Raw genomic sequence first — 20,917 nt, 5'->3', positions numbered from 1 at the left:
TATTCTTATATCTGACAAAATAGACTTTAAACTAAAAACCATAAAAAGAGACAATGAGGGACACTACTTAATGATAAAAGGACTGATCCATCAAGAAGACATAACAATCATAAATATGTACGCACCCAATGTTGGAGCAGCCAGATTTATAAAACAAACTCTATTAGACCTAAAGAAGGAAATAGACACTAATACCATAATAGCAGGGGACCTGAACACTCCACTGTCAATATTAGACAGATCATCTAGGCAAAGAATCAGTAGAGAAACACAAGATCTAAACAAGACTCTAGACCAATTGGAATTGGCAGATATCTACAGAACATTCCACCCAACAACCTCAGAATATTCATTCTTCTCATCAGCACATGGATCATTCTCCAAGATAGATCACACATTAGGTCACAAATCAAGTCTCAATAAATTCAAAAAAATTGGAATTATCCCATGTATCTTCTCAGACCACAATGGATTAAAACTAGAAATTAATAACAAACAAAACTCTGGAAACTATACAAACACATGGAAATTAAACAGCATTCTACTTAATGACATATGGGTCCAAGAAGAAATCAAGCAGGAAATCAAAAAGTTTATTGAAACTAATGAAAACAATGATACATCATACCAAAACCTGTGGGATACTGCAAAAGCAGTATTGAGGGGAAAATTTATTGCATTAAATGCTCACTTCAGAAGAATGGAAAGATGGCAAGTGAACAATCTAACACTTCACCTTAAAGAACTAGAAAAACAAGAACAATCCAATCCTAAAGTTAGCAGACGGAAAGAAATCATTAAGATCAGAGCAGAACTGAATGAAATTGAAAACCAAAAAACAATTCAAAAGATCAACGAATCAAAAAGTTGGTTTTTTGAAAAGATAAATAAAATTGACAAACCATTAGCATGGCTAACAAAAAAAAGAAGACAGAAGACTCAAATAACAAAAATTAGAAATGAAAAAGGCGATATTACAACTGATTCATCTGAAATACAAGGAATCATTCGAGACTACTATAAACAACTATACGCCAACAAATTTGAAAATCTGGAGGAAATGGATAAATTTCTGGACACACACAAGCTCCCAAAACTGAACCGTGAAGACGTAGAAAATTTGAACAGACCAATAACAATAAAGGAGATTGAAGCTGTTATCAGAAGGCTCCCAACAAAGAAAAGCCCAGGACCAGATGGATTCACAGCAGAATTTTACCAAACATTCAAAGAGGAATTGACACCGATTCTTTACAAACTATTCCAAAAGATTGAAGTGGACGCAAATCTCCCAAACTCATTCTATGAAGCAAACATCATCCTGATACCAAAACCAGGTAAAGATATAACCAAAAAAGAAAACTACAGGCCGATATCCTTGATGAATATAGATGCAAAAATCCTCACTAAAATACTAGCAAACAGAATACAGCAACACATACGAAAAATTATTCATCACGATCAAGTGGGATTCATCCCAGGGATGCAAGGTTGGTTCAACATACGCAAATCAATAAATGTGATACACCATATTAATAAAGTCAAACACAAGGACCATATGATCATCTCTATAGATGCTGAAAAAGCATTTGATAAAGTTCAGCACTCATTCATGACAAAGACCCTCTATAAGTTAGGTATAGAGGGAAAGTATCTCAACATAATTAAAGCCATATATGACAAACCCACTGCCAATATCATCCTGAATGGGGAAAAGCTGAAAGCTTTTCCTTTAAGAACAGGCACTAGACAAGGATGCCCACTCTCACCACTCCTATTCAACATAGTGTTGGAAGTACTAGCCAGAGCAATCAGAGAAGAGAAGGAAATAAAGGGCATCCAGATTGGAAAAGATGAAGTCAAACTGTCCCTGTTTGCAGATGACATGATCCTATATATCGAACAGCCTAAAACCTCTACAAAAAAACTCTTGGAATTGATAAATGATTTCAGCACAGTAGCAGGATACAAAATCAACACACAAAAATCAGTAGCATTTCTTTTCTCCAATAGTGAACATGCAGAAGGAGAAATCAAGAAAGCCTGCCCATTTACAATAGCCACCACAAAAATAAAATACTTAGGAATTGAGTTAACCAAGGAGGTGAAAAATCTCTATAATGAGAACTACAAACCACTGCTGAGAGAAATTAGAGAGGATACAAGAAGATGGAAAGATATTCCATGCTCTTGGATTGGAAGAATCAACATAGTGAAAATGTCCATACTACCCAAAGTGATATACAAATTCAATGCAATCCCCAACAAAATTCCAAGGACATTTTTCTCAGAAATGGAATAAACTATTCAGACATTTATATGGAACAATAAAAGACCACGAATAGCCAAAGCAATGCTGAGCAAAAAAAATAAAGCTGGAGGCATAACACTACCTGACTTTAAGCTATACTACAAAGCTATAATAACCAAAACAGTATGGTACTGGCATAAAAACAGACACACTGACCAATGGAATAGAATAGAGAATCCAGAAATCAACCCACACACTTACTGCCATCTGATCTTTGACAAAGGCACCAAGCCTATTCACTGGGGAAGGGACTGCCTCTTCAGCAAGTGGTGCTGGGATAACTGGATATCGATATGCAGGAGAATGAAACTAGATCCATACCTCTCACCGTATACTAAAATCAACTCAAAATGGATTAAGGATTTAAATATACACCCTGAGACAATAAAACTTCTTAAAGAAAACATAGGGGAAACACTTCAGGAAATAGGACTGGGCACAGACTTCATGAATACGACCCCAAAAGCACGGGCAACCAAAGGAAAAATAAACAAATGGGATTATATCAAACTAAAGAGCTTCTGCACAGCAAAAGAAACAATTAAAAGAGTTAAAAGACAACCAACAGAGTGGGAGAAAATATTTGCAAAATATACATCTGACAAAGGATTAATATCCAGAATATATAAGGAACTCAAACAACTTTACAAGAAGAAAACAAGCAACCCAATTAAAAAATGGGCAAAAGAGCTAAGTGGGCATTTCTCCAAGGAAGATATCCAAATGGCCAACAGACATATGAAAAAATGCTCAACATCACTCAGCATCCGGGAAATGCAAATCAAAACCACATTGAGATACCATCTCACCCCAGTTAGGATGGCTAAAATCCAAAAGACTATGAACGATAAATGCTGGCGAGGCTGCGGAGAAAAAGGAACTCTCATACATTGTTGGTAGGACTGCAAAATGGTGCAGCCTCTATGGAAAATGGTATGGAGGTTTCTTAAACAATTGCAAATAGATCTACCATACGACCCAGCCATCCCACTGCTGGGAATATACCCAGAGGAATGGAAATCATCAAGTCGAAGGTATACCTGTTCCCCAATGTTCATCGCAGCACTCTTTACAATAGCCAAGAGTTGGAACCAGCCCAAATGCCCATCATCAGATGAGTGGATACGGAAAATGTGGTACATCTACACAATGGAATACTACTCAGCTATAAAAACGAATGAAATACTGCCATTTGCAACAACATGGATGGACCTCGAGAGAATTATATTAAGTGAAACAAGTCAGGCACAGAAAGAGAAATACCACATGTTCTCACTTATTGGAGGGAGCTAAAAATTAATATATAAATTCACACACACACATACACACATACACACACAAACCGGGGGGGGGGGAAGAAGATATAACAACCACAATAATTTGAAGTTGATACAACAAACAAACAGAAAGGACATGGTTGGGGGGGAGGGGGGAGGGAGAAGGGAGGGAGGTTTTGGTGATGGGGAGCATTAATCAGCTACAATGTATATCGACAAAATAAAATTAAAAAAAAAAAAGACTGAACGATAAATGCTGGCGAGGTTGTGGAGAAAAAGGAACTCTCATACATTGTTGGTGGGACTGCAAAATGGTGCAGCCTCTATGGAAAATGGTATGGAGGTTCCTCAAACAATTGCAGGTAGATCTGCCATATGACCCAGCTATCCCATTGCTGGGAATATACCCAGAGGAATGGAAATCATCAAGTCGAAGGTATACCTGTTCCCCAATGTTCATTGCAGCACTCTTTACAATAGCCAAGAGTTGGAACCAGCCCAAATGTCCATCATCAGATGAGTGGATATGGAAAATGTGGTACATCTACACAATGGAATACTACTCAGCTATAAAAACGAATGAAATACTGCCATTTGCAACAACATGGATGGACCTTGAGAGAATTATATTAAGTGAAACAAGTCAGGCACAGAAAGAGTAATACCATATGTTCTCACTTATTGGTGGGAGCTAAAAATTAATATATAAATTCACACACACACACACACACACACAAAAACGGGGGTGGGAAGAAGATATAACAACCACAATTACTTGAAGTTGATACGACAAGCAAACAGAAAGGATATTGTTGGGGGGAGGGAGGGAGGGAGAAGGGAGGGAGGTTTTGGTGATGGGGAGCAATAATCAGCCACAATGTATATCGACAAAATAAAATTTAAAAAAAAATGTCAAAACCGCCCAACCCTTGGGGCCTACCTGGGTTCGGCTATCACATCACCGTTCTCCACCGGACTCTGTCTCTTAGACCCACCTCTACTGATTCAGGATACAGATGGGGATTTTAGTTAACAGAAACCTGGACAGTGTGTCTATCTGTGCAGAGTTCTGCAGGTGTTAAAGCAGAAGCTTACTGAAAAAAGGGTAAAAGGGCTTTTTGAAAATCAGACTGCTATGAGAAATATTATCAGAACTATCAGCATACATTTTCCCCCTGGGTTTACTGGTCAAAGAGGGTTGCATTTATCTCTGCTAGAAGGTTTTAAGGCCAAAGTTGTAAATGCGGCCAAAAACAGATCATCCTGTATGTAATTCTTAGGCAAATAAGGCTAATTTGGTACTGTTGCTAAAAAGAAACAAGATTGTAGGAAAAGAGGAGATATGGGAAAGCTATGAAGATGTAGTAGTTGTGGTTAGGAAGGTTAAAAAGAGAAATACGGGCCAAGCCCGTGGCGCACTCAGTAGCGTGCTGCGCTGGGAGCACGGCGACGCTCCCACCGCGGGTTCGGATCCTATATAGGAATGACCAGTGCACTCACCGGCTGAGTGCCGGTCACGAAAAAAACGACAAAAAAAAAAAAAAAGAAAAATACTTTTGTGTGGGAAAGCATCTAATGTAGTGAATTTTGTCCTAAAATAGAATGGCTGGATTGCTCCAGAATGGAAAGAAGTATGGGGACCAAAAAAAAAAAGGCTTAAGCACATAGCAGAAGGGCTAAGTCATAATAGTCGTTTGTGGGGCCAAACCCATGGCGCACTCGAGAGAATGCGGCGCTGGGAGCGCGGCGACGCCCCCACCGCGGGTTCGGATCCTATATGGGGATGGCCGGTGCACTCCCTGGCTGGGTGCCGGTCACCAAAAAGACAAAAAAAAAAAAGTCATTTGTGAAGGGTGAATTTACAAAAGAATTTTGTAACTGCCAGGCGTCAGTTAATTTTTCTATCCCTGTTTTTCACCTTGGACTCCCTCACTGCAGATAGAGGCAGCACCTGCATGTTCCTGAACGAAGAATGCTGTCACTACATCAATGAAACAGGCGTAGTCAAAACCAGTCTCCACAGGGAGACCCTACCTCACATCAGTGGTGGCAAAACCCATTAAGCACATGGCTCCTCCCCCTACTAAGACCCCTCCTTATCCTCGGGATACTGTTAACCAGGGCCCCTGTCTCCTTTGCTTCATTCAGGAACGAATTCAAGAGGTGTCTCGGGCATCCATCAATCAGCTTCTGCTCCACTCCGATTCCCACGTGCCCACTTCTGACAGCCCCTACGAAGCCCCGCATTCAGCAGGAAGTAGCCAGAGATGATAGCAATGCCCGTTTTCCTATCTATACCCAAGAGGGGGGAATGTTAGGTGATTGCGTTTTAGCTGATGTCTAAGACGGTGGCGGGCAGACGGGAGAAACACCCAAAGTGGCTGCAGAAAGTGTCAGGTCCCTAGAACAGCACGTTTTCTGAGAATCACAAAAAACCCCTCCCCCTTCTTCCTCACCACTACATCCCCCTCCCGCATGTGTGAATTTCTCCAACTCTAGAAGAGTCCCAGCTTGGCTTAAACCCCGCTCGCCCCTGCCCCTTCCTTCCTAGCCCATAGGAACCGTCCAGCTCAGCCTCACTGGGTATAAAAGCCCCAGCCAGACTCTCCTCCTGCTGCTCCCGCTTTGAGAGGGCAGCCCACCCGCTTGCCCCTGAAGCCCTCCAATGTACATTCTGGCTGAGAATCTGTCTCTTGGTGTAATTCTTTGTGATTCTGGGCCATCCCTTTTACCAACAGGATGTAGGTTTGCTTTTAAAAACCCGACAAGACCAAGGCCCAATGCTGTTCTTCCTTGGCTGCTCCTTGGATTCATTCACTGGCCCGCTGGAGGGAACAAACTGCCCTCTTCTGCACGAGTGGCCTGTAAGTGCATTTCTTGTGGGAGGGCGCCTCACAACAATAGGTCTACTCAGACTACGAGTTATTTTCTTGAGTTTATTATTATTTTTATTATGAGGAGTCTCAGGAGTTCTATCTTTCTAGGAATTTCTTCATTTTATCTAAATTAACATATCAGCATAGAACTCTTCATATTACTCTTCTCTAACATTTTCTTTGTTTTCTAAATTTGGTAGTAATGACCTATCCTTAATTTTAGCTATTGGAGTCTTCTCTCTCTCTCTTTTTAAAATTTTTATTCTGCCTTGGACAAGCTAAAGACTTGTCAATTTTTTTGGATCTTTTGTTAATCTTCTGATAATTTTATTATTATTCTTTATTGGTTTTTTTTTTTGTATTTCATAATATTGTCTTGTAATTTTTTTATTCCTTATGCTAAGTTTAGATTCTGTTTGCTCTACTACTTTCAGTGTCTTATTGTGGAAGCTTAGGTTATTGATTTAAGATCATTGTTCCTTTTTCTTATACTTAACCAGGGGTCAAGTTTAAGAAGGCTCTCAAGTAGGGGTGAGCTGGGTTGGGGTTTGCAGACATGAGTATGGGAGATGTGCAGTAATTTCAAGTTCCAGCTCTGCCGTGAAGGAGCTTGTTACTACCTAAATAATATTCAGTTTATCCATCTGTGCCTTGATTGTATTAATACTAGTGAAATACCCCCCAAATCCTGTAGTAATGATTGTGAGGTGTGTCCAGACTAAGTGTTAGTACGTAGCAATTGTATGTGTGTGGTTTCTTTCTGTCTGTTCAACAAGGGAAGTTTCTGTCCACTCCTGCACTGTAGAGCCTGCCTAGAACTCATGGTTTGAGTTCAGAGAAGTTTATACAAGAATTAATTTCCAGGGACAGTGAGATCTATAAGGGAGAATGGTGTACTGGATGATGGTTCCATTTTGGGAGAGAGCGAAGTAGTTCTCATGCACTGTGAATACTGGGGCTCCATAAGTAGGAATTGTACCTGAAAGGACACTTCTCTCACATGAACAACCTCACTGGCCCTTCAGAGCAGAGACAGAAGAGTCACAGATGGAATGTCTTATATTTTTATTCCCCAAGCAATTTTTGAGCCTAAGTCCGAGAGTGAACAAGTTTTGGGTGATACTGCCTTCTTCAGCAGCTATCAGTGACTGGGTGATATTGATAAGTTCAGGCCAACTTTCAGCAGGGAAATGTGAGTTCGGTGAGAGATAGGAAAGAGCCCAGGAAATCATCATTCATTGGAGGGGTCTTCAGGCTGTGCATGGTAGCAGAGGTTAACCTGTTATAATTGAGAGGATCTGTCTACATTGCTACCTAACACACTCCCATTACATCATTCTACCCTCATTATTTCCAGAATTAAAGCTCTCTCAAACCTAGTCCATCACAATTAGTTTCCACAAACAAAATATGTTGATACCTCCTCTATTATGATGATGCTTCCTGGTAGCTCAGGGAGGGTTTGCCAGTGTCTTTCTCCCATGTAAAAAAGAAATTGGATGTGAGGTGATGAGTAAGTTTCCCGGGGTCATGTAATTTGTGCTTTCCAGGCATGCTGAGTTTTTGACTAGTATTATCTACTTTGCCACAAGAAAGTCAAAATTCATTGATTTTTGAGATCAACGTCATAAGCAGCATTCAGTTTAGAACAAATGTTTCAGAAAACTTTGCCTTGAATATACCTATCCGTTTTTGCCTAATGCTTTCTGTGGATATTGTGAGCCCACAGGGCATTAGAAGTTTTTTTCAATTCATGTCAGTAATCTTATCTTAAAAAATAATAAGTTCTAGAGGAAGTTAATACAACCCTATAGTCCACTATTTAAAAAGTAAAAATTAGAATCACACAGTTACTTCTAATTAGTTTCTTAAAATATAAATAAAACCATGCCCACATATAAGCAATAGCCTAATGATGTACAAATTAAATATAGTCTTATGATCTCAAGAGAATTTATTTTTATGGTTCACATGGCATCTTTTATTACCGGCAACTGTGCTGAGGTCCATCTGGTCGACATTTCTTGTGTTTATTACAACTTATATGTGTGATTGTGCAGTTCTGTTGGTTGTATTTGTCACGTAATTCTCACCAATATGCTAAACATACTAAATTTGGGGGGGATTGGAGGTATTATTATTTGATGTGTAGCAAATGAAGAAAAACTTACTGGTTTAAAAAACATTCATTTATAATTCTATGAATCAGTATTTGGGGCTGGGCTCCACTGGGCTGTAGTATGCTGGTGCCACCTGCAATCACAAATGAGGCTATAGGGGTCTGGGGCCTTGGCTGAGGCTGACTCCTTGAAGAGGACTTCACTCACAAGTGTAGCAGTTTGTCCTGGCTTTTGGAAGGGCCCTGGTTATCCTATAGGTAAGCCCTGGGCTTCTTCACAACATGACAGTATTCAAGAAGGCAAACACGGTTGGGCAAATATTCTTCAAAACTATCTCATTTACTGAAGACCCATTGGACAAACTAAGTGAAATGGCAAAGCCCAATGTCCTTGTGGGAGGGAAGTATGTGAAGGCATAAATACAGGGAGAGATGTCACTAGGAATCACTTGTGGAATAGTATACTATGACCAATATACACTATGGACATTTCCCCTATACCATCATGGGCCAAAAATGTGAGGATGCAAGATGCATACTTTCCGTGAAGTTTAGGTCTACAAAGGCAAGAGGTGTTCCAGTGGAAACACTATTATGGACTTCTGTCTGAAGTGTCTTTATTAATGGGCAAGTAGTTAATACCTCTCAAGTATCTTTCTATAACATCACTTTTAGTGAGCACGTAATGTTTCTTTTCTGGTGTACTGTAACTTATTTGAAACAACCATCTTTAACAGTTTAAATTTCTTTTTCTGTAACGTTAACTTTTACTAAATCGCTAGCGAATAAATGTTTTCATTAGCCTAGGGATAACTGCGAGTTTAATCTCTACCGATGAAGAGAAAAAAAGGATCAGCATGTTCAGTGTGGGTGCTCCTTCAGGGAGTTCTTTCCTGCCCATTCTCATGTGAGGGACTATTGCCCCAGGGGAGGCTTCTTTTGTTCTTTTGTTTCCTAGTTGTTTTTTGGAGAGCTTTGCACAATAGAATCTAGTACCAAGCCCTAGGTTCATTTCTCTAATGAGCGCCTCCACTCTCCTTCTCTTCCATCTATGATTCAGAGTCCTTTACCTGTCTCCAAGAGCAGAGAATATGAATCCATCTCTGGTAAGGTGTTTATTTGGGTACTCATCTGCTTCTTCTACATTATATTTTAGGAGCTGTACAAGTATTCAGTAATTAAAGCAAAAAAAGTAAAAATAAATAAAATTTAACATTAGTGAAATATACATAGAAAAGAGAAAGTTGGAATGTTGATGTGGACAGGTTACAGGACCTTAGAAGGATCTGAGTGCAAATTGGTGTCTGGACTTTCTGATCCCATGGCAAGAAGACACATTGTTACATGATTCCAATTGACCCAAAGACAACCACATGTTAAATTCTCATGACATATAAAGTCTGAAGCACAGTCTTTATTGGTCACATGCACAGTGTAGTAGACAGTGTTTCATTAACAACCTGGAAATAAACATTCCTCATTCTGCAGTGGCAGCAGTTATGCAGTGCTAAATCATGTATCAGTTAATAAGGTTCTTCTGGAATTGCTTAAGTGGTGTGGTCACAGGCAGCTTTTAAAACTCCCTACTTGATGCTTGCGAAAGCCTGGGATATGTAGAGAACAGAATCCACTGCAGACCCTTAATAACATATGGGTTGTACCACTGACAGTCCAAAGTAATATCTTCTGGTAAACACTTTTGTTGATCATTTGCATTATAATCTACTTGATGTAGCTTTAGTTCAGTTCATTAAAAACTTACCAACAATTTAAATTATAATCCAATTCAAAGACCTTTTTTGGCTTTGCCTTACTTGAATCTTCTGCTGTATTTGAAACGGCTATTCATGATTTCCCATAGAAATTTTTCTCTGCTAGTTCGTAACAGCCTCACTGGTGGTTTCTTCTCTGTATCTTCTGAATTCTTCCACTTTCCTTTTGTCCTTAATGCATCTCATCCAAGTGTTCCATCCTGCTCCCGTTCATCTCACTCTGCAGGTCTCTTGACAGATATTGCTTTCCATGGTTTGATGCTGCTAACCGTATCTCTCCAGCTTGGAGCTCGTTCCCAGCCTTTTGACAATAGGTTCAACTTGCTGTTTAATGCTTCTTTGTAGCTATCCATAAAGCACCTTGAGCTTAACCAACCCAAAACAAAAAACATATTCTTTATTCTTCTCCTGTCATGAGGGTGAAAAACTTCATGGAAAAGATTACTTCAAAACTTTCATTGAAAGATTTACTATTACCTTTTAGTTTCTATCCTTCATTTTCCTTTTCTTTGTCAGCTGGCCAGTGTAGGGATCTGCACCCTTGACCTATGTGTTATAACACCACACTGTAACCAACTGAGCTAACCGGCCAGCCCTACTCTTTATTTCTATGAACTTTTGAACTACACTCTTATATGATATTGTTACCAAGTAGTCTTGACCCAAACCACCAAAAGGGGATTTTTTCCAAACTCCTCCCTCACCCTCAGTTCCAATTACATCTGGTCTAATGTCCTGCTACCTTTGTTTTTGTGTTTTTAAACTTTTATTGCGATGCCTACATGCAGTGACTGTAAAGGGGGAGGCACTGTGGTTGCTCAAAAATAGTAACTTTCTATTTTACTGTGGAAGTCACACTTGTCGGAGAACCTGATGGATATGTTTGTTCAGTGATGAGGATTCATCCTTCTTGTAGTTTGTGCTCCCAGCCAGCAGGTGTGGAAACACACTTAGGATTCAGTGGGTGAAAGTATGCAGGAGTTAGTGGGATACATGTGAGCAAGAGTCAAGGGAAAGATACACAAGGAATAAAAACAGGGAGCACAGCTTTTAATAATTTGCACCTTTTTCTTATAGATTTTATGTCCATGACTCTATCTTAAAAATACTTTTTATTATGATATACATTACATAAAATTTGACACTTTAATCGTTTTTAAAGTTACAGATCAGTAGAATTAAATATATTCAAATTAATCTGCAACCATAACCACCATACATCTGCATAATGTTTTCATGTTCCCCAAATAAAACTTGGACTTACCAAACACTAAATCCTTATTTTCCTCTATCACAAGCCCTGGCAAGCACACTTCTACAGTCTACGTCTATGAATTTTTTTTACCTTAGAAACCACATATAAGTGCTATCATAACATGTTTGTTTTCTCACGACTGGCTTATTTCATGTAGCTTAATGTCTTCAAGCTTCATCTATGTGGTAGTACTTTACAGTGTTTTTCTTACTTTTTAAAGCTCAATAGTACTTTTATTCATATATACCACCTGATGTTTATTCATTCATACATGGGTGGGTGCTTGGTGCTTCCTCCTTTTGGTCATTGTGAATAATGCTGCTGTGAACATGCAGGTGCTAATGTCCGATTTAGTCTCAGCTTTCACTTCTTCTGGGTATATACGTAGGGGTGGAATTGATGGGCCCATTGGTAATTCTATGTTCTGAAATCTTCATAACATCTTCCACATCTTACATTTCCACCAGCAATACATGAATGTTGCAGCTACACTTCCTTCCCAACACTTCCTTTTTTTTTGTACAGGCCAGGGTAACGGATGTAAAGCAACTGTTTATGGTGGTTTTGATATGCATTTTTCTAATGACTAAGTTATGTTGGTCGTCTTCTCATGTGTGCATCAACAATTTGTATGTCTTTTTATGTGTATTAAATTTTCTTTTGTTTTTTAGTTGTAGAATTTAAAAACATAATATCTGAATATCAATATCTTCTGACGTATGTTTTGCAAATACTTTCCCCATTATATGGGATGTCATTCAACTCCATTCTGTCATTTGATGCAGAAAAGGTTTTAATTTTATACAGTTTGACTTATTTTTGTTGTTCTTGTTTCCTGTGTAATATTGGTTAAATTATTGCCAACTCCAAAGTTATGCAGTGTCTCCTCTATGCTTTTTCTTAAGTGAAACTTTAAAATTTATAATTATAATTTAATATCATAACATAAAATGTGAGATGATTGTTATTCATTCATGTAGACTTTAATATTCTATCTAAATTTTGACAATCCATGTTTCCAATTAAGGTACGATGTTTGGTCTCTAATGACTTTCGTGCTTCTAATATTCCAGATTCTTTTGGCTAAGCAAGTTGCTAAGGCCAACCCACATTTAAGAGAAATTAGTTTTTACCCCAATGGCAGGAGTGAGAAAGAATTTGTGGCCTCCTTTACTCTATCACAAACCTCATTGTTACAATGCATTTTGTTCAACATATATTCTCATTTGCTGTTACATTTCTTGTTTTATTCACAAATTGTTTACAAGTGTATGACTTAATTTTTGAATATTTGAGGATTTTCTGAATTTCTTTTTCTTTTTGATTTCTAATTTTATTTCATTTTATTTAATTTCAGAAAACCCATGTTGTAAGATTTCTGTCTTGAGACTTGTTTTATCATTTAGCATTTATTCTGCCTGGTTGAGTGTTCCCATAGTGATTTATCATTGTCAGTCAAGTCAGGACAGTGTCACTCATGTCTGTATTCTTACTGAAGATCATCTGGTGGTCTCACCTATTAATAAAAAAGGAGTATTAATTGTCCAACTGTAGTTGTATATTTTCTGTGTTTCTTGGGCAGTTCTGTGGCTTTTTAAAAAAATGTCTTTTGAGGATTTGCTTTTAGGCACATACATATTTATACTCACTATAATATCCTATTGTAAGATCCATTTATTATTATGAAAGTTTTCTATCTGGGGTAATATATTTTGTGTTGAAGTTTATTTTGTCTGGTAGTAAGATCTCAAATTCAACTTCTTGTTCTTACAGTTTGTATAGTATACTTTTTGTTTTCTGTCCTTTCACTTTCAGTCAGTGTCTTTGTATTTGAAGTGTGTCTCTGAGGCTGGTCCATGGCTCACTTGGGAGAGTTTAGTGCTGATGACACCAAGGCCAAGGGTTTGGATACCCATATAGGGTATGGCCGGTTGTCTCACTTTGGAGAGCATGGTGCTGAGAACACCAAGGAAGAGTTAAGATAACTTTACTGGCCATCTTTTGTAAAAAAAAATAAAATAATGTAAAAAATAAAGTGTGTCTCTATGGATAGCATATTTTTGAATCTGTTTTTGTCTGTTTTTGTGTTTAATCAAGTCGCACATTCTGTGCCTTTATTTAAATATTTACTCAATTTACAGTGAAATGTTAGGGTTAGTCCCCTCCAAAACTCATGTGGAAATTTGATCCCCAGTGTGGCAGTGTTGGAAACTGATTGATTCATAGAATGGATCCCTCATGAATGGACTAATTCTCTCCCTGGAGGAGGGGAGATTAATGATTGAGTTCTCACTCTTTTAGTTCCTGAGAGAGCTGGTTGTTTAACAGACCCTGGCACCTCCTCTCTCTGTCTGTCTGTCTTCCTCTTGCCATGTGATCTTCTTGTACCCGCCATGTTCTGCCATGAGTAGAAGCAGCCTGAGGCCTGTGCCAGATGCAGTTGTCCCAGAATCATAAGCCAAATAAACCTCTTTTCCTTATAAATTACCCAGTCTCAGGTAATTCGGTTATAGCAACACAAAACGGACTAAGACAAGTAGCATAAGTGAGGAACTGCAGATAAAAAATGATATATAAATATTATAATGTCTCACCATCCAAATTTGTATTACTCTCTCCATTTTTATGGACAGAAGACTGAGGCCCACAAAGAGGAAGTGACAATCCCTATCTTAGAGGACAGACTACCAGTCACTGATTCACCCCACTTAATGCCTGCCAGTCATGTATTTAATAAATCCCAGATATTACATCAAGAGATCTTTAAGTTAGAGCCTGGGAGTTAGGGGTCTGAGGAAGAGAGGCTTTAGATGATAAAATCTGAGTCAAAATGGCTCTGGGGAGATCAAGGCTGAGTTCCATAGATTTGTAGGATAGTCACTCAGGGGCAATTGTAGGATCAGACAAAACACAGGAATTAAAACACAGCAGAACATACATCTACATTAGAAAAACTGAAAACCAGGGATCAGTGTTAAGCAAGAGTCAGCCCTCTCACATGTCCTACTCGCTCACCCTAAAACATCACCCTTTTAAAATTATAATCTTCATTTTCTCTACCTAGAAATCATAGTACTATGATGAATAAAAGTAGGGGGGGGATGGACATCTTGATCTTGTTTCTGATCTTCCAGGAAAAGTTTTTAACATTTCACCATTGAGGATGGTGTTAGTTTTGTGGTTGTCATATGAGGGATGTAATGTGTTAAGGTACTTTTCTTCTGTTACCCTACAAAAAAATATTGTAGAGAATAATAATCTCCAAATACGTTGAAGTTATCATGAATATACAATTGGATTAAAATCTGGAATGCAAGTGACAACAAGACATGAAGGCATTCTGTGGGGAAAGGGTGAGAGAAAGCTTTTACTGGCATTAGGGAGAAATTCACATAAGTTGCTTGGTTTTGGAGGCTCAGAGTCAGATTTGTCACCAGTTCATTGCTTGAGATGCCATTACTGGGCATTTTCTTTTTGGAGCATTTTATCTGAGTTACTGCAATGGCAAACAGTGCTTAATAACCAACTTTGTTACAGAAATGTGTGTTTGTACAAAGCTGAACCTGCATGGATGATGTGAAGGGATTTCTGATGGGTTTTTAGAAGGTACTTGGAAAAATTCCTACCTCAGACAAGCAAGCATGAGCCTCCCTCTTTTGTGCCTTTGCTGGCTCCATTTTTTTCTGTGTTTTACAAAATTAATTTCATCAACTTTTACATTTTCCCCTTTCACCAAGAGCTTTATTTGAAGTCATCACTGATAAATAAGTCTAATGTCAGATTTTATGTGTCCCTTGATGGTGGGATGAACATGTTCCAGTCAGTAGATCTGGTCTCAAATTGGGGGCTAATGAATATTTGAGAAATGAAGGGGCCTGAAACAGTTCCTTTTGGGCCTGAGTTGTCTGGATTTAATCTTTAAGTTTGATTTATCTGTTTTGTAGGTATTGGTTATCAACTCAGCGCACTGGGCAAACATTATTTTGTCAGGAATGGCAATTTCTATACAGATTTAATAGATAATGAGTGCACAGTTTATTTTTATTTATTTATTTTTTTCCTGACCACCATTTTTAATCCATTCACTACAGGATGGTCCTACAATCCAATCACCTCTTCAAGGCTCCACCTTTCAATTACCATAATAGGATTTCCCACCCTCTAAACAGTCACAGTTGGGGCTAAGTTTCTAATTCATAAAATGTGGGGGATACAATTCAAGCTTTAATGAGTTTTGGGGGGACATAATTCAATCCATTACATTCCACCCCTGGCCCTCCAAAACTCTTGTCCTTTTCACATACAAATACATTCATTTTATCCTGAAAGTCTTAATTTGTTTCTTCAAAAGTCCAAAGTTCAAAGTCCCATCTGAGAAATCAATATAAGTTATCTACTTCCAAGATACAATGGTGGGACAAGTGTAGGGTACATATTCCCATTCCAAAAGGGAGAAATAGGCCAAAAGAAAGGTATAACAGGTCCCAAACAAGTCCAAAACTCAGCAGGGCAAGCATTGAATCTTAAAGCTGGTGAATCTTCTAACTTGTCTCCATGTTCAACCTCCTCTGCACACTGATGTGGGGGTTGGGTCCCCAAGTCTTCTGGCACTTCCACTGCTATGGCTTTCCTGGTCTCAGGTGATGCTTTAGTTCTCACATGCTGGCATTCCACACTAGTAGTTCCACAGATCTGGGGTCTCTATGGCAGTCCTGCTCTCACGGCTCCACTAGATATGGTGCTGTTGGGGTTTCTCTGCTGCAATTCTTTTGTTATTTTTTAAAAAGATGACAGGTAAGGGGATCTTAACCCTCAACTTGGTGTTGTCTGCACTACACTCTCCAGGTGAGCTAACCAGCCATCCCTATATAAGGATTTGAACCCGTGGCCATGGTGTTATCAGCACCACACTCTCCCAAGTGAGCCAAAGGCTGGCCCTCTCTGCTGCATCTCCGACCCCACGTTTCCACTCGGCATTGCTCTAGTGAAGGTTGTCTGCAGTGACCCCGCCCCTGCAACCAATCTCTTCCTGGACCCCCAGACTTATCCATACATCCTCTGAAATCGGGGTGGAGGCTCCCAAGCCTCCACAGCTCTAGCATTCTGCAAGCCTGCAGACCTAACACCACGTGGATGCCGCCAAGTCTTCCGGCTTGTATTTTCAAAGCCGCACATCCAGCCACAGCTGGGGCCAATTTACCTACAGCTGGAGCAGCAAAAGCAGCTGGGGTGCTGGTGCTGGAAGCAGCTTCTCAAGGTGGCCCTGGACAGCGATCCCTGTTGCCCAAGACCATTCTGTCTCTTAGGCCTCTGGGCCTGTAATGGAAGGGTTGGTTCCAAAGGCTTCTGCAGTGTCTTGGGGGACTTTTCCCCATTCTCCTGATAATCCCATTCTTTCACGTAAATCTTAGTACCACTGAATTTTTCTTCTGAAAATGCTCTCTGCTTCTCTACCACGTGGCTAGGCTGCAAGTTTTTCAAGTCTTTACTCTCTGCTTCCCTTTTAAATTCTGGCCTTATGTTATGCCTTTGCGGCCATAAGTCAGTTTAGGCTGTTGCAAGTAGCCATGCAGCTTCCTTAATGCTTTGCCACTTAGAAATTTCTTCCACCAAGTACTCTGGTTCACAACTCCTAAGTTCCAACTTCCACAAAGTTCTAGGGTATGGACCGAATGCAGCCAAATTCCTTGCCGGTTCACGAGGGTGATCTTTGCCCTATTTTCCAATAAACTCCTTATTTCTATCTGAGACCTCCTTAGAAGGGTCTTTACAGTTCATATTTCTATGAGCATTCTGCTCGTCACCACATAACCAGTCTCTAAGACATTCCAAATTTCCGTCGTTTTTTTGTCTTCTTCTGAGTCCTCCAAACTCCTCCAACATTTGTCTAACACCCAGTTTCAAAACCGCTTCCACATTTTCAAGTACTTGTTATAAGAAACACCCCCGGGCCGAGCCCGTGGCGCACTCAGGAGAGCGCGGCCCTGGGAGCACGGCGCTGGGAGTGTGGCGACGCTCCCGCCGCGGGTTCGGATCCTATATAGGAATGGCCGGTGCACTCACTGGCTGAGTACCAGTCACGAAAAAAGACAAAAAAAAAAAGTTACATTCTCTTATAAAAAAAAAAAGAAACACCCCACTTCTCCGGTACCAATTTTCTGTATTAGTCCATTTTTGTTGCTATAACAGAGTACCTGAGACTGGGTGATTTATAAAGAAAAACGACCTTTATTGCTTACAGTTTCTGAGACTGGGAAGTCCAAAGTCCATGTGGTGGTACATTGCAAGATGGTGGAAGCAGAGAGAGCAGAGAGCAATGAGTGCACATTTTAAAAAACAAATGCAAAGTATAAATGCCAGAAACATGACCATTCCAGGTTGTGTAATGGTTGTAAGCCATTAACCTAGACTTAAAGGCATTTGATTAGATAAATCAAATGACAGTGGAGAAATAGGTGAGGCTTGCAGTAGCCTTGTAGCTTGTTCTCTTATTTTATAGAACTGAATCTCAATTGCCCCAGAGGAGGTTACTCAGGCACAGCATGTACTGTTAGCAATAACACAGACAACATCTTCCTGAGCTAGTGATCAAGAACAATTGTATTATCTAAGGCTACCCTGGGTAGAGATGTTAACATGCTCTTGCTCAGAAATAGATTTTACAGTGGAATCTGCAAAAATTCATAGGACAGTAGCTAGATATCTTATCATTCCTTCATTAGTGACTATACTACACATGGTTCAAGAGATCTGCCAAAGGAAGCAAATCTAGAATCCCATAATTCACCAGACAAAACACACTTGAGCCTTTGTTGTACTGAGTGGGGACTAGTCCAATGAATATTCCACTGATCAACTTTAAACTCATTATGTATTGATAACAGAGCAGTCAAACATCCCAGTCCATACTGGTCTCCTGCTGTCCAGCTGACTAAACATTTAAAGGGCCAAATAGAAGTATCCCACTCATCGAAGGAAATGTGCCTGAGATGCGTATGGACAATTCTTCCATCTGTGAATTATTAAATGTAATGAAATTAAAGCAGGATTTAGTAATATTACTACATATTGCTAATGATGACACTGTTAGGGATTGGCTTCAATAATATTTAATAAATATATTAGGGAGACCTAAGGAATGTTTTAAGAAGAACCATAACACATTTCTAGGGTCCTGAAACTGGGTAAAAGCTTCTGACTCTGCCTGTGGCCTGGGCCAGAGTGCTTCCCAAACTTCCTGGTCTCTGGACTGTCCACATTCTGGTTCCCCAAGGCAGAAAGATGAGGCCTGAGACCCTCTCACCATGAGCCCAGAGGGTCTAGATCCCACCAGGCCATCAGAATTTTTAAAAAAGAGAATGAGTAAGTGGAATCTAAAGGCACTCAGTTCCATGCTATAGTTCCCACTGGCTTGCTGAGAAATAGAAATGTAACTTGAGACCATGTATAGTATGTCAACATATGAGCATAAGACATATAACTGACACTTTTGACAGTAATATGTGAAAAATTCTTAGTGTACAGAAAGTCAATGAACCCAATCTTCAGTTGTGTGCACTTGAGGTAGGTTTCACATCCCCCAATATGCATAAACCCAGTGATAGCCAATGAAGGGAGCAAAGGTGTTCACCTCTTGGACCCAAATCCATTGAGTTAAGTTCAAAGAGATATCTTTTCTTTTACTGACTCCCACACCAGTTTGGTCAGTGACATGATGGGGTTAATGAGAGAGGCCCACCCAGGCTCCCAGACCAGAGAACATGGTTACCATGGAAGAATGGAATAGGGCATTGTGGAGAAATTCTACAGCTGGCCTGAGACTTCGAGTAACACACCTAAAGCTCAACCTCTCATTTTTCTATGAGATGGGATTAATCACACCTGCGTTAGACAAGAAACTGTGATACACTATCAAAACAATTTTTACATGAACTGGAAATTATAGAATCCACTGAATGAGAATAAATAAATCACATGTACAAACTGGTATTCAGAGTAACTTGTGCTTCTGCCAAAAAATTAAACAACAGAGTGAGGAGAAAACCACAGATTCAGAGTAAATATTTACAAACTACACATCTGATAAATGGTTAATATTGAAAACACATAAAGGACTCAAAGTACTCAATAACAAAATGCCAAATAACCCTACTCAAAAAATGAGCAAAGAAACTGAATAGACATTTCTTGAAAGAAGGCATGAAATGGCCATAGCAGTATGAAAAAAATCTTCAACTTCACTAACCCTGAGAAACACAATTTAAAAACCACAATGAGAACACATCACACTTGTCAGAATGGCTATTATCGAAAAGATGAAAGATGGGACGGCCCCGTGGCTCACTCAGGAGAGTGTGGTGCTGGAAGCGCCGAGGCCGAGGGTTTGGATCCTATATAGGGATGGCCACTGCGCTCACTGGCTGAGCGTGGCGCTGACCACACCATGCTGATGGTTGTGATCCCCTTACCGGTCAGAAAAAAAGGAAAAAAATAGATGAAGGATAACTGTTCATGAGCATGTAAATAAATGAGAACACTCATACACTGTAGGTGGGAGTGCATTTTGGAAAGTAGCATAAGGTTTTTCAAAGAGCTAGAAATCAAACTACTGTAGATCTAATAGTCCCACTTCTAAGTATATCTTCAAGTGATTTGAAATCAGTTTGTCAAAGAGATGTCACCATTCCAATGTTCACTGCACCATTATTTCCAACAGCCAACATATCAGAACTACAGAAATGCTCAAGTAAAGAACAGATAAAATAAATATCATGCAATTAAAAAAGGAATTCTACTCAGCCTTTAAAAAAGTTGACAATTGTGACAAGATGGATGAACCTAGGATACATTATATTAAGGAAAATAAGCCAGGCACAAAAAACAAAAACCACAGAATTTTATGTATATGTGGTCTAAGTCTAACTAAGAAAAATAGAAAATAGAATGGAAGTTACCAGAAGCTGAGGGTTAGGATGGGGGCCAAAGGTAAATGTGGACATGTTGGCCAAATGGTTCAAAGTTTCAATTTGGCAGGAGGAATAAGGTCTGGTGGTGTATTGTACAGTATGGTGAATACAGCTAACAGTAATGTATTGTATATTTCAAAGTTGATAACAGTGGATTTTAAATGTTCTCACCATTAAATGATAAGTACGTGAGGTAATGAATGTTAATCAATCCGATTTTATCATTTCACCATGTACACGTGTTGAAACATCACATTCTACCTCATGAACATATACAGTTATAATCTATCAATTAAAACAATAAATTTTTTAAAAGATAGGAAATGTCTGAATGAATTTTA

Source organism: Cynocephalus volans, chromosome 16 (genome assembly GCF_027409185.1).
Source record: "Cynocephalus volans isolate mCynVol1 chromosome 16, mCynVol1.pri, whole genome shotgun sequence".
NCBI classification, from domain to species: Eukaryota; Metazoa; Chordata; class Mammalia; order Dermoptera; family Cynocephalidae; genus Cynocephalus; species Cynocephalus volans.
This window is presented reverse-complemented; position numbering follows the sequence as displayed.